Source organism: Dromiciops gliroides, chromosome 4 (genome assembly GCF_019393635.1).
Source record: "Dromiciops gliroides isolate mDroGli1 chromosome 4, mDroGli1.pri, whole genome shotgun sequence".
Lineage (NCBI taxonomy): Eukaryota > Metazoa > Chordata > Mammalia > Microbiotheria > Microbiotheriidae > Dromiciops > Dromiciops gliroides.
The window spans coordinates 188,169,993-188,184,286 of record NC_057864.1 but is presented as its reverse complement, the minus strand read 5'-3'; positions in this window follow the sequence as shown (position 1 = coordinate 188,184,286).

Sequence of the window (14,294 nt, the reverse complement as noted above, 5' to 3'; positions counted from 1 at the left end):
GTGGAGCCAAGTCCTTTGGGGGAATTACCAACAAGGTAGTCTGGAACTTGCCCCCTTAGGGGAAGGCAGGTGGGCCCCAGAAAAGATAGGCTAAATGGGTTACATTCCTGAGGATAGAGTAGGTAGCTTATTCTCTATCAACCTCTGATGTAGGCAACCCTACTCTGTCACTCTCTCTCCAGGGCTTGTCTTCTCACCCATCATAACTCCTTTGGGCAATTAGGGAATCAAGGCATAGGACAAGGGTATAGGGACTTCTGGACAACAGTATGGAGGAAGAGTGTGCCCTTAAGTATTTATATCTGAGTAAAGCTCTTTCTGCTCTACTAAACCCATCCATACAGAGGGGTTTTCTTAAAGGTTTCTGAGGGCCAAGGACTGACATAAGGAATCAAGGTCATGGAACCACATGCAAATACAATGCATCATGAGACAGAAAGCTAATTTGAGACCTCCTGGAGGTGAATGTTTAAGTTCAAATCAACAAGCATTTAGTGAGCACTTACTATGTGCTAGACACTATGCTAAGTGCTGGGAATACAGATGTAGCATGAGGTGAGGCATGTGTCCCGTGCATGATTATCAGAAAGGCAGAAGTAGATACACCTCTGGCATCTCCTCCTCCCCCCTTCCCCAAGATAGACTGATTTCTGCCTGGAAAAGAAGCCGGATTCTAGGGTTACAGACTAGCCACCACTCTGCTGTCCTCAGAGACAGGGATTACTGAGCTAGAATTTTGTCTGTCTGTACTTTTCAATATTAGTGTTACGGATATGATTTCTAGGTTCAAGCTAAACTCCTGATTGCTATTCATTAATGGGAAAAGGGGTTCCCCCAAGCTTTAGATCCAATACTTGTATGCTAGAGGCAGCTAGGTGGCACCACAGAGCATAGCACTGGGCATGAAGTCAGGAAGACCTGAGATCAAATAATTTGGCCTCAGACACTTATTAGCTGTGTGACCCTGGGCAAGTCACTTAACCTCTTTCTACCTCAGTTTTTTCAAATATAAAATGAGGATAATAATAGCACCTTCCTTCCAGAGTTGTTGTAAGGATGAAATGAGATATTTCTAAAAATACTTACTTAGCACAGTACGTGGCACATGGTAGATACTATATAAATGCCAGCTGATATGTTGTTGTTGTTCTGTGATGAACATACCTAGCAAATAAAAGAAACCCATTTATCCAAGTCAAAAGCAAAACAGAAATCAGAGAAAGTACACATAATGAGAATATATACCAGACAATACACAGTGAAGGAGATCTTCCATTGGGAAGGGAAGTTTTTGTTGCTTAGTTGTGTTTGACTTTTCGTGATGCCATCTGGTGTTTTCTTGGCAAAGATACAGGAGTGGTTTGCCTTTTCTTCTCCAGCTCATTTTACAGATGAGGAAACTGAGGCAAGCAGGGTTAAGTGACTTGCTCAGGTCACCCAATTAGTAAGTATCTGAATCCAGATTTGAACTGGAGTCTTTTTAACTCCAGGTCTGGTACTTTATCCACTGCACTGCCTAGCTACCCTAGGAGGAAAGTAATTCAGCTCAACTAAGACAGCGAATCCCAGATCTCACTCAAAGGAAAAATTCTAGCAGGCTAGGGATAGGGAGATGATGGAGATAGCCAGCTCCTTTTATGTTGCTTCTTCCCAGAGTCTTTTTCTTCCTTAAACAATGTGAATTAGGGTTGACGTTGTCCATCTTTTTTTTTTTTGAAGCTGGAAGTCAGAAGAGCCCAAAGAAACTGAAGAGCCCAGAACTCTATTTTCTTTTACTCTTGACAACTCTCACACAAGTGCCAAGCACTGACCTTCACCAAGTTGAAGAGAGTCCCGGAGTCTCACACAGTTGGCCCCTTGAGCTAGGGTTACAGAAATACAAGCAGAGAGACAGTCCCTGGGGGCAGCTAGGTGGCACAGTGGATAAAGCACTGGCCCTGGATTCAGGAAGACCTGAGTTCAAATCCAGCTTTAGACACTTGACACTTAATAGCTGTTACCCTGGGCAAGTCACTTAACCCTCATTGCCCCGGGGGAAAAAAAAAGACAGTTCCTACCTTCAAGGAGCTTACTTTTTTTTTTTTTTAAGTGAGGCAATTGGGGTTAAGTGACTTGCCCAGGGTCACACTGCTAGTAAGTGTTAAGTGTCTGAGGCCAGATTTGAACTCAGATACTCCTGACTCCAGGGCCAGTGCTCTATCCACTGCACCACCTAGCTGCCCCTAGGAGCTTACATTCTAATCAGGGAAGACAACACATAAAAGGAAGCTGAAAAGGGTGGAGTAAATGAAGACATGGCTGGCCTAGGTGTTTGATAAAGTCTGACAAATTTACATATTTAAGTAGTTGTAAGATCCAGGTCTTCAGACCTGTGGATACTGACTCCACAGACACAAATCACAGCCTTTTCACTCCTTAGACACTTTTTTTTAATTAAAAAAAATCATTCATAATTTGTTTTTCATGACTCTATATATAATTGCAGGTAGGTGGCAAAGTACACAGAGCACTGGGCCAGGTGTCAGGAAGACTCATCTTTCTGAGTTCAAGTCTAGCCTTGGACTCATACTAGCTATGTGACCCTGAGCAAGTCATTTAACCCTGTTTGCCTTAGTTTCCTCAGCTGTAAAAATGAGCTGGAGAAGGAAATGGCAAACCACACCAATATCCTTGCCAAGAAAACTTCAAATAGGGTCATGAAGAATCAGACAGAACGGAAATGATTGAACAACAACGTATCATATTTCTTGCCTTTTCAATAGCTGGGGGAGGGAATGGAGGGAGGGAAAGAATGTAAAACTAAAACTAAAACTAAAAATTTTTTAAAATCATTCAGTGTACTTAAGTTTAAACACATTGGTCACCTCCCAGCAATCCCATATGAAGTACATTCCTATTAAAAGTTAGTTTATTAATTGTTAACCAAAAAGAAGGATGTGTCTTTTAACTTTGACCATGTGGTACAAACACTGACTAAACAGTGAATGAGGGCTTTGTTGTCTCTGGGCTGACTTTATTTACATAATAGCAGTCACTGTATGTTGTTCTTTTGGCTCAGTTTTCTTTTTTTTTTTTTACGGCAGGGGCTGTGCGGGGTGGCAATGATGGTTAAGTGACTTGCCCAGGGTCACACAGCTAGTGTCAAGTGAGGCTGGATTTGAACCCAGGTCCTCCTGAATCCAGGGCCAGTGCTTTATCTACTGTACCACCTTGTACCAGCTGCCCCTTGGCTCAGTTTTCTTTACTCTGCAAACTTCCATATAAGTTTTTCTACATTTCTTCAAATTTCCTCACATTTATAGGATCATAGAACTGGAAGGAACCTTAGCGGTCAGCTAGTCCAACCGATTCATTTTATAGATGAGGAAATTGAGGCCCAGAGAAGTTAAGTGACTTGTCCGAAGTCACACAGCAGCTAAATGGCAGAGCTAAACCTTGAACCCAGATCATATAACTCCAGATTCAGCATTACTTTTCACTGTACCAATGTTGCCTCCCTCTGTCATTCTTTGTGACCCAGTAATATTCCATTATTCACATATGACAGTTTGTTCAGCAATTTCCCAGCTACTGGGCACATGTTTTGTTTATTGCTTTAAGTTATTAAATAATTCTGCTATGAACATTTTTGTACAAATGGGTCTTTCCTTATTGTCAATAACTTCCTTGGGGTATAGCTTCAGTGGTGGAATCTCTGGGTCAAAGGTTACAGGCAATTGAGTAATCTTTCTTGCGTAAGTCCAAATTATTTTTCATAATGTTTAAAGCAATTCACAGATCTACGAACAGAAAATGTCTCCCCGTCTTCCCATAGCTCCTCTAATGATGTTTTCCTATCTATGCTAACTTAACAGATGTGAGAAGATAACTCAAGTTTGTTTTAATTTGCATTTTCTCTGTTTCTAATGATATTGAAAATATTTTTTAATGGTTATTGATAGTTTTTTATTTCTCCTTTTGAAACTTGTATCCTATTTGCATCAATTCCCTATAGATTAGAGGTATCAGACTTTTATCAGAGATTTTAAATATAGATCAGTCAACATGCAAATATTTATTTCAGTTGTTTTTCAGTCTTGTCTGACTCTTTGTGACCCCATTTGGGGTTTCCTTGGCAAAGATACTGGAGTAGTTTGCCATTTCTTTCTTCAGCTCATTTGACAGATGAGGAAACTGAGGTAAACAGAGTTAAGTGACTTCCTCAGGGTCACACAGAAAATAAGTGTCTGAGACCACATTTGAACTCAGGAAGATGAATCTTCCTGACTCCAGACCCAGCACTCTACATCCACTGATCTACTTAGCTTCCCAAATATTTATTAAGAGCCCACTGTGGGGGCGGCTAGGTGGCGCAGTGGATAAAGTACCGACCCTGGATTCAGGAGTACCTGAGTTCAAATCCGGCCTCAGACACTTGACACTTACTAGCTGTGTGACCCTGGGCAAGTCACTTAACCCCCATTGCCCCGCAAAAAAAAAAAAAAAAAAAAAGCCCACTGTGTGGGGGCAGCTAGGTGGCGCAGTGAATAAAGCACTGGCCCTGGATTCAGGAGGACCTGAGTTAAAATCCAAACTCAGACACTTGACACTTACTAGCTGTGTGACCCTGGGCAAGTCATTTAACCTTCATTGCCCCACCCAAAAAAACCAACCACACACATACACACACACACAAAACCATCATATTTGCCCCCCCCCCAAAAAAAAGAGCCTGCTGTGTGCCAGGCACTGGGCTAGGTGCTGGAGATAACAAAGACAAAACTAAAAATCTCTGTCCTCACAGAACTTAGATTGTATCAGAAAAAAACATGTACACATATCAATAGATACAAAGATATATACTAAGGAAATACATGATAATTTCAAGGAGTGGGAAGCTCTGGCAATTGGGATGATCAAAAAAGCCTTATAGAGGAAGTGGTACTTCAGCTAAGCTTTGACAGAAACCAGAGATCTGAAGAGGCTGAGGGGAGGAAGGGCATTCCAATCATGAGGGACAGCCTGTGCAAAGACCTGATGATGGGAGATGGATCATCATGTGTGAAGTTCTAGGGAGAAGGTGAGTTGGAATGGTCAGTAGAATGTACGAAAGGGAATAATTTGCAATAAGCATGGAAAGGCAGGTTGGAATCAGTTTTTGAAGGGCTTGAATGAACAAAGGAGTTTACAAAAATATTTTCCCCAACCCATGTCTTTTCTTCTGATTCTAGTTGTATTGATTTTATTTATGCAAAACTTTTGAAAAAGTCGTGTAATTGGGGGCAGCTAGGTGGCGCAGTGGATAGAGCACCAGCCCTGGATTCAGGAGTTCCTGAGTTCAAGTCTGGCCTCAGACACTTGACACTTGCTAACTTTGTGACCCTGAGCAAGTCACTTGACCCCCATTGCCCCGCAAAAAAAAAAAAAAAAGTTATGTAATTGAGATTTGTTTTGTCTTTTATGATCTATTCTAAATGACCCGGTTATAAATTGTTCTACTAGCCACAATCATAATATATAACCTTCTATTCTCTATTTTTTATGATATGACTAAATTTTTAATATTATTTTTTCAGTGAAAAAAAATCATTTCCCCTTCCTCCTATCTCCATCCCCCCTTCCTTCACAGAACTTTTTATATTTAGATAGCTACTGAAATAAATATTTGCAGATTGATTGATATTTAAAATCTCTGATAAAAGTCTGATACCTCTAAGCTATCTAAATAGTTTATTGTAGTATTTGATATAAGGTGCTTATCTAAACCTTTTTTCTCCCAGGTGACTTTCCAGTTTCTTTAGTCATTCTTGTGGAATAAAGAGTGTGCTCTCGGGAGCAGGTAGGTGGTTCAATGGATAAAGCACTGGCCCTGGATTCAGGAATACTGGAGTTCAAATCCAGCCTCAGACACTTGACACTTACTAGCTGTGCGACCCTGGGCAAGTCACTTAACCCTCATTGCCCTGCAAAAAACCAAAAGCCAAAAAAAAGAGACTGTGCTCTCTAAGTACTTTGTGTTCTCAAGTTTATTGGATGAGAGGTTGCTCTATACATTTGCCTCTGGGTCTTCCTTTTTGAGTCTACTCCCCTGATCTCTTAGTAGGCAGTTTTGTATGTTCCTGTGGGCCAAAAATGCATCACCTGGGAGCAAACTTCTGGTGAATGGCCTCAGCATACCTTGGCTGGTCCACTGATAGCAAATGGACCATCTATCACCAGATCTCTGCTCTAAGCCTTTCCATCTTACTAAGACCTTCTAGGCATCTGTTCTGTCTTAACCTTTGAATTCTTAGGCTCACCTGCACATCATACAGGTACAGAAGTGAAGAGGAAGGTTTCACTAAAGGGAAAGATAAGTCTATAGATCATGTTTAGATTTGATTTGATTTGATTTTTTAGGTCCACTTTTCTCCCCCAGCCCTTCTGTCCCCTTGTTGAGAAAGCAAGAAAAATAAAATGCATTACAAGCATGTAAAACTAAGCAAAACAAATCCCTGTCATATGAATATATACACTTGAATCTGCCTCTGATTTCATCACCTCTCTATCTGGAGGTAGGCACTTTGTTTCATCGTGAGTCCTCCATAATTGTGGCTGGTCATTAGGTTGATCAGTTTTTAAGTCTTTCAGAGTTGTTTGTCTTTACAATGTTGTTCTTTTGTAAATTGTTCTCCTAATTCTGCTTGCTTTACTTTGCATCAGTTCATACAAGTTTTCCCAGTTTTCTCTAAAGCCATTCCTTTAGCTTTTTTTTGGGGGGGGGGCAGGGCAATGAAGGTTAAGTGACTTGCCCAGGGTCACACAGCTAGTAAGTGTCAACTATCTGAGGCTAGATTTGAACTCAGGTCCTGCTGAGTCCAAGGGCTGGTGATTTATCCACTGCCCCACCTAGCTGCCCCCTCCTTTAGCATTTCTTACAGCACTATTATATTCTATTGCATTTATATACCATAACTTGTTCCCTGTTAAAATAAATATTTGAGTAAATATTGACTGAAATAAATATTTGCAGATTAATTTATCTATATTAAAAATCTCTGATAAAAGTCGGGCACCTCTAATCTATAGAGAATTGATACAAATAAGAAATGAACCATTTTCAAAAGGAGAAATAAAAACAATCAATAACCATTAAAATTTTTTTTAAATCACTAATAACCAGAGGAAAATGCAAATTAAAATAAACCTGAGGTATCTTCTCACATCCATTGAGTTAATATAGGTGGGGAAACTTATCATCAGAGTGGTTATGGGAAGACAAAGAGACTAGTTATGAGATCCCCAAATAATAGTTATTCCTGCAGTTTCTAATTCTTTGCCACCTCAGACTTTCTAGGGAGCAGCTAGGTGGTGCAGTGGATAAAGCACCAGCCCTGGATTCAGGAGGACCTGAGTTCAAATTTGACCTCAGACACTTGACACTAGCTTTGTGACTCTGGGCAAGTAACTTAACCCTTATTGCCCTGAAAAAACAAAAAACAAAAAAAGAAAGACTATATATTTATACACATGGGTCCTTTTCCTCTTTCTTTGATCTCTAGAGTATAGAACTAGTTGTGATACTGCTGAGTAAAAGGACATGCACAAATTAATCGTTCTTTTGTGGGGTGGGTTCTGCTTCCAAAATGATTTCCAGAATGTCTGAGCCACTTCACAGCTCCAACCAACAATGCATGAATTTGCCTTTTTCCACAGCCTCTCCAGCATTTATCATTTTTCTTTTTTGTTAGCTGTGCATGGCCCACATTTATATAGATTGCCTGGAAGTTTAAGAATTGCTTTTCTCTTAACAGTTCAATGAATTAGGCATCATAAACATTCTTCTCCGTGTTCTGCAGAGGAGAAAAGTGAGGGGGCAGCTAGGTGATGCAGTGGATAAAGCACTGGCCCTGATTTCAGGAGGACTTGAGTTCAAATTCAGCCTCAGACACTTGACACTTACTAGCTGTGTGACCCTGGGTAAGTCACTTAACCCTCATTGCCCCACCCCACCCCCAAAAAAAATTTAAAAAGAAAAGAAAACTGAGACTCAGAAATTAAGTGACTTGCTCAATCTCCTGCTAGTGGAAATTGATGTTACTTAGGGGGAGAAAGCACTGAGAAACTGATCCCTGGGTCCCCTAAGAAATCCATTATTTTTTTAGATGAATTTTGGAGCATACAATTTATTTTGTAGGGTCAAAGAAAGCATCTTTGAACAAATTTCTTTAGCAGACAGGAAGACAGAACTGTTTCCATAGGTTTTCTGTTTCTTCCCGCATATTTCTGCATTAGTTTAGAGATCCTGAGTATTGACTATCACTATTCTCCATTTCTCTCCTTGATTTTTTTGTTTAGAATTTTATTTTCCAAATTACATATAAAAACAAATTTTGACATCAATTTTTAAAAACTTTGTGTTCAAGAAATCCATTATTATTTTTTATGAGATATTTTATTTTTTCTGTTACATGTAAAGATAGTTCTCAACTTTTGTTTATACATGCTTTACAATTTCAGATTTTTCCCCCTCCCTCCCCCCTCCCCTAGACAGCAGGTAATCTGATATAGGTTATATCTATATATCTCTATACATATACATATAGATATATATATATATACACACACATATATATACACATAATAACATTAATCCTATTTCTGCATTAATCCTGTTACAAGAGAAAGAATCAGAGCAGTGATGCAAAACCTCAAAATAGAAAAAAAAACAACAGCACCCAAAATAAAAGAAATAATATGGTTCAATCAGCATCTATACTCCACAGTTATTTCTTTCTTTTTTTTTTTCTTGGATTTGGAGATCCTCTTCTATCATGAGTTCCCTGGAACTCTTCTGTACCATTGCATTGGTGAGAAGAATATAGTCCATCACAGTAGGTCAACACTCAATGTTGATGATACTGTGTACAATGTTCTTCTGGTTCTGCTCATCTCACTCATCATCAGCTCACGTAAGACCCTCCAGGTTTCTCTGAACTCTTCCTGCTCATCATTTCTTACAGCACAATAGTATTCCATTGTATTCATATACCACAACTTGTCCAGCCATTCCCCAATTGATGGGCACTCCCTCAACTTCCAATTCCTTGCTACCACGTAAAGAGCAGCTATAAATATTTTTGTACATGTGGGTCCCTTTCCCCCTTCCATGATTTCTTTGGGCAAAAGACCTAAAAGTGGGATTGCTGGGTCAAAGGGTATGCACAGCTTTATCGCCCTTTGGGCATAATTCCAAATTGCTCTCCAGAATGGTTGGATCAGCTCACAGCTCCACCAACAATGCATTAGTGTTCCAATTTTCCCACAGCCTCTCCAACATTTATTATCTTCCTTTTTTGTCATTTTAGCCAATCTGATAGGTGTCAGGTGGTACCTCAGAGTTGTTTTAATTTGCATCTCTCTAATCATTAGAGATTTAGAGCATTTTTTCATATGGGAATAGATAGCTTTGGTTTCTTCATCAGAAAACTCCCTGTTCATATCCTTTGACCATTTCTCAATTGGGGAATGACTTGGATCAAGAAATCCATTATTAATAATTATTTTCTCATAGCCAGTATTCTAATTCTGCTCCTCTGATTCTGAGATCAAGGCTCTTTCCCCTGAACTGTGCTATCTCTCAACAGAACAATGTGGGGCTCTAGTGATGGGAAGCTTTGCTAAAAAGGAAGGAGAGATCTGAAGATAGATCTGCCTTCCCACTTAGGTAGACTTGAGACTTGTTAGTTAGAAAAGGGAAGTGACTACCCAAGGTACACTAGCATTGTCAGAATTTGAAACCAGCTCCTTTGCCTCCAAACACAGTGCTCTTTTCTTTGTTTCTTTGTTTGTTCCTTTCTTTCTTTCTTTCTTTTTTAGTGAGGCAATTGGGGTAAAGTGACTTGCCCAGGGTCACACAGCTATTAAGTGTTAAGTGTCAGAGGCCAGATTTGAACTTAGGTACTCTTGACTCCAGGGCCAGTGCTCTATCTACTGCGCCACCTAGCTGCCCCGACAGTGCTCTTTCACACAGCACTGCCTCCCAAGACCCAAGCCAGAAATGAGGGAATTTGCATGACTGTACATGTTTGTAAGAGGTTTTGTTTTTCTTGCATAATAATAGCTAACATTTCTATGGCACCTACTATTTGCCAGGCACTGTGATAAGTGCTTCACAAATATTATCTCATTTGAAGTAACCCTGGGAGGTAGGTACTTTCATTATCCCCATTTGACAGATAAGGAAATTGACAGAGACAGAGGTTGTGACTTGCCCAGGGTCACACAGCTAGTAAATGTCTGAAACTTCTTGACTCAAAGCCCAGTGCTCTATCCATTGCACCATCTACCTACCCTTTTGATGGAGGAGGGAGAAGGGAGGGGGAAGGAGAGCATTCAGAACTGGAAATAAAGTAAAATCGAATTTAGAAGAAAAAGAAAGAAAAAAGGGAGAGAGGGAGAAAAGAAGGAAAAAAGAAAGGAAGAAAAGAGAGAGGGAGGTAGAAGGGAGGAAGGAAAAGAAAGAAGGGAGAGAGGAAGAAAGGAAGGAAAGAAAGAGAAAGAAAAATAAGAGAGGAAAAGCAGGAAGGAAGGAAAGAAAAAAGAAGGAGGGAAGAAAGGAAGGAAGGAGGTAGGAAAGAAAGAAGGAAAGAAGGAGGGAAGGGGGGAGGGAAGGAAGGAAGGAAGGAAGGAAGGAAGGAAGGAAGGAAGGAAGGAAGGAAGGAAGGAAGGAAGGAAGGAAGGAAGAGTAGCTGATTTAAGTGGCTATAGAAAGAGGTTTTAGTCTGGAATTGAATAGTGCATCTGTGGCCCATCAAGAAAGCAAAGAATGGTCCCCAAGAACCAAGGCAATAGAGTGAGCATCTGGCCTGGAGCAACAGTAAGAACCTGATGTTTTTACTAAATCCATCAAGGTGGATTAAATGAAGAGACAATGCACTCCAGAGCCTTCTGTACATCAAGTGCTTGATAAGTGTATTTAAAAATAACTCAGTGGTTAAAGCTTTACAAAGTGCTTTTCTTATTACCACCCAGGGAGGCAAAGAGAGATTAAAGATACAACTGTTATCATTCCCATTTTGCAGATGAAGAAACTGAGGCTCAGAAAAATGAAACAACTTGATCACATATATAATAAATATCAGAAAGAAGATAGGAAAACGGAGTTCTCCTAGTCCCAAGGTTCTTCCCATTTTACCATGTTCCCTGGATGAATGGATGAATGAATGAGTGAGTGAGTGAATGAATGAATGAATCTATAATTTATCTAACCTTATCTTGCTTGTGGCAGGAGTTTTGATTATGCTATTGTACAATAAAAAGTCTTAATTCCAAAGGACTCATAATGGAAAATGCTCTCCATATCCAGAGAAAAGAACTGTGGAATCTAAATGCAAATTGAACCATACTATTTCTACCTTTTTTTGTGTTTTTGTGTTTTCTTTTTTGAGGTTTTTCCCTTCTGATTCTTCTTTCACAACATGACTGATGTGGAAATCTGTTTAATGTAATTGTTCATATATAACCTATATCAGATTGCTTTCTGTCTTGGGGAGGGGGGAAGGAAGGGAGGAAGGGAGAAAAATTTGGAACTCAAAATCTTATAAAAATGAATGTTGAAAACTATCTTTACAAGTCACTGGAAAAAAATTAAAATACTATTAAGACTGAAAAAAAAAAAAGAAGTCTTTGCTGACCAAGCACAGGTAGTGCTAGAACTCCCTAAGAGAGTGAGCCTCTGAGAGAGAAATAAAAGAGAAAATTTTCAATTCAAAAAAGCTCTGGAGCCCCACCCTTCCCATCCCCATGCAATCTCTTGGGTTATGTTAGGAAGTATAAGTGACTATCAACAAATGCTGGAAAGCTCAATGGTGCAGACCATAAGAGCACAGTGCTAAAATTAAAGTCAGGAAGATCTAAGTTCAGATCTTGCCTTTGATACTTCCTAGCTATATGATACTGAGAAGCTTCCTCAGTCTCCACATCTGCAAAATGGGAATAGTAATAACACCTATTTCCCAAAGTTATTGTGAGGATCAGGTAAGATAATGTGTCTACAGAGCTCTCAAAACCTACACGTGCTAGCTATTATTAGCCTTCTGTTTGCTGGGGTCCTGGGTGATTTCATGCTACTGACCCCTGTGGTTTGGAAACTCCATACAGATTAGCAAAGTCCAATGTAGCCAACACAGGATGCCAAGCAAGGGACCATGGGAAAGGGAAGAGTTAGGACTGGGGGCACTGTCAGTGTTCTGTGGCATCAAGAGAACCCTGATGTAAATTATATGCAAATGACAGGCAGAAACTAAACTAATAGCCTGGGCCCATTTCTTTTTTCTTTAACCTGGCCAGCAGTGAAGTTATGAGGTAGGAAGGGAGAGAGAAGTAGGTTCTCTCTAAATGGAAATGCCCATCTAAAGGGCAAGTTGCAGCAAGCCTCCGTCTCCTGTGCCCAGCCCCGTATGGCAAGATGCCAGGTCTTCCTCTGGCGCCAGCCTCCCTTAACTGGTGGAAGAGGAGGGAGTGGGGGAGGGGGAGTTGGGAAGGCTGGTTGGGAATGACTGGCGGCACGAGGGTTAAGGAGACAGGCTCTGATCAGGGATCCACTTTCTTCTTCTCATGGGCTGAGCCCCTCCAGAGTCCACAGCTGTCCCTGTCAATCTCTGAAGTTGGGGGCTGGGGATTGTGGGAAGAAGAGGACCCTTGAAGAGAGTCAGCCCCTGGATTAATTGTGAAGTGGGAAAATCACCTTCCCCATCTCCATTCTTAAGCACCCACTTCAGGCAGCATCTCCATGGGCCTGCATCCCCACAGCTTCCCCCATCCCTGTTCACCCCGTCATCTCTATGAACACCAACACTCTGGATGAAGCATAGGGGACTGAACTCTCCTGTAGAACCACAAAAACAGAGACTGGCAGGGCTAGAAAGAGCCCCAAAAGGCATCTATCTGCACATGTGCCCCACTCCTTTCAGTCTTACTGCCTTTTTCATTGATACCTTTTGTTTTACTACAACAATCACGTCTCATTTAAAAAAAAAAGTTAAGGATAAACTGTGGTGACTCTTAGAACACATTTACCTTCCTGCTCTTAAAGTTGACCATTTCTTCACAGAGAAAAAAGACTCGTATTTAAATCTCAGTCCTCTGGAACCATCCTTCAGCCCCTTCATTTTGAAGAGGAGGAAGCTGAGAACCACCAGGGAGGTGAAGTGATTTGCCCGGCTAACTCATCTCCCTGGGGCCCAAGGCGACAGCCAGCTAATCTGCTGAAGGATTCTGCCTGAGGTGTTAATAGGGGGCCATAAGATCCAACCCCGAGTGAATTTGCTTTTTGTTTCTTTTTGAACTGGGGCTTTCTGGAAACAAGGAGAGGTCTGGATGGTGAACCTCTGGGACTCTAACCAGACCTTTGTCTTGCTCAGATTATAAGAAAGAACTAGAGTTAGAGATGACAGATTCAGAGTATAGATTTACATGTATATTTTGGAGCATAGCCAAGGTGGGAATTTGTTTTGCTTTCATGGGGTGGCTAGATGACCCAGTGAAGAGAGCGCTAGGCCTAGAGTCAGGAGAGACTTGAGTTCAAATCTGGATTCAGACATTTACTAGCTGTGTGACCCTGGGCAAGTCACTTAATCCTGTTTGCCTCAGTTTCCCCATCTGTAAAATGAGCTGGAGAAGGAAATGGCCAACCACTCCAGCGTCTTTGCCAAGAAAACCCCAAATGGGATCACAAAGAATCAGACACAACTGAAATGATGGAACAAACAACAACATTATGGTTTGTAACACACTTTCCATATTTGGAGTGAGGGTGGGGGGTTGACTGGTTATAGATGGGTGATGTGTATGTTTGAAGTACTTGACCTCCAGTCTTCAGTCAGGTCAGCTCTGCTGCAGTATTCACTCTAATGTTGAGCAGATCGTCTTATTCCCACCCCCATTCATCTCTACATGATCTCATTTGCTCCTCCCAAGGACTTGGTGAGAGAGATGTTATTGTTATCACCATTTTACAGATGAGGAAAGAGGCTGACAGAGGTTCCTTGCAGATGTCAGAAGCAAGATTTGAACCCAGATCTTGCTAGTTCCAAGTGCAGCACAGTTATCCACCATCTTCATCTGCCTCTCAAAGATGACATCATCATGGTCAGCACACCAGCCTATAACAAAGAATTGTCCTTAAAAATTGACCCCTTGGGCAAGTCACTTAACCCTCATTGCCCTGCAAAAAAAAAAAAAATTGACCCCTTGCCAACAATATGCAGGATATTCTTCTCCCAGGGCAGAGAGATGGGGGAGTGGGGGGAGGAAGTACTGCATTAGGCACCAGA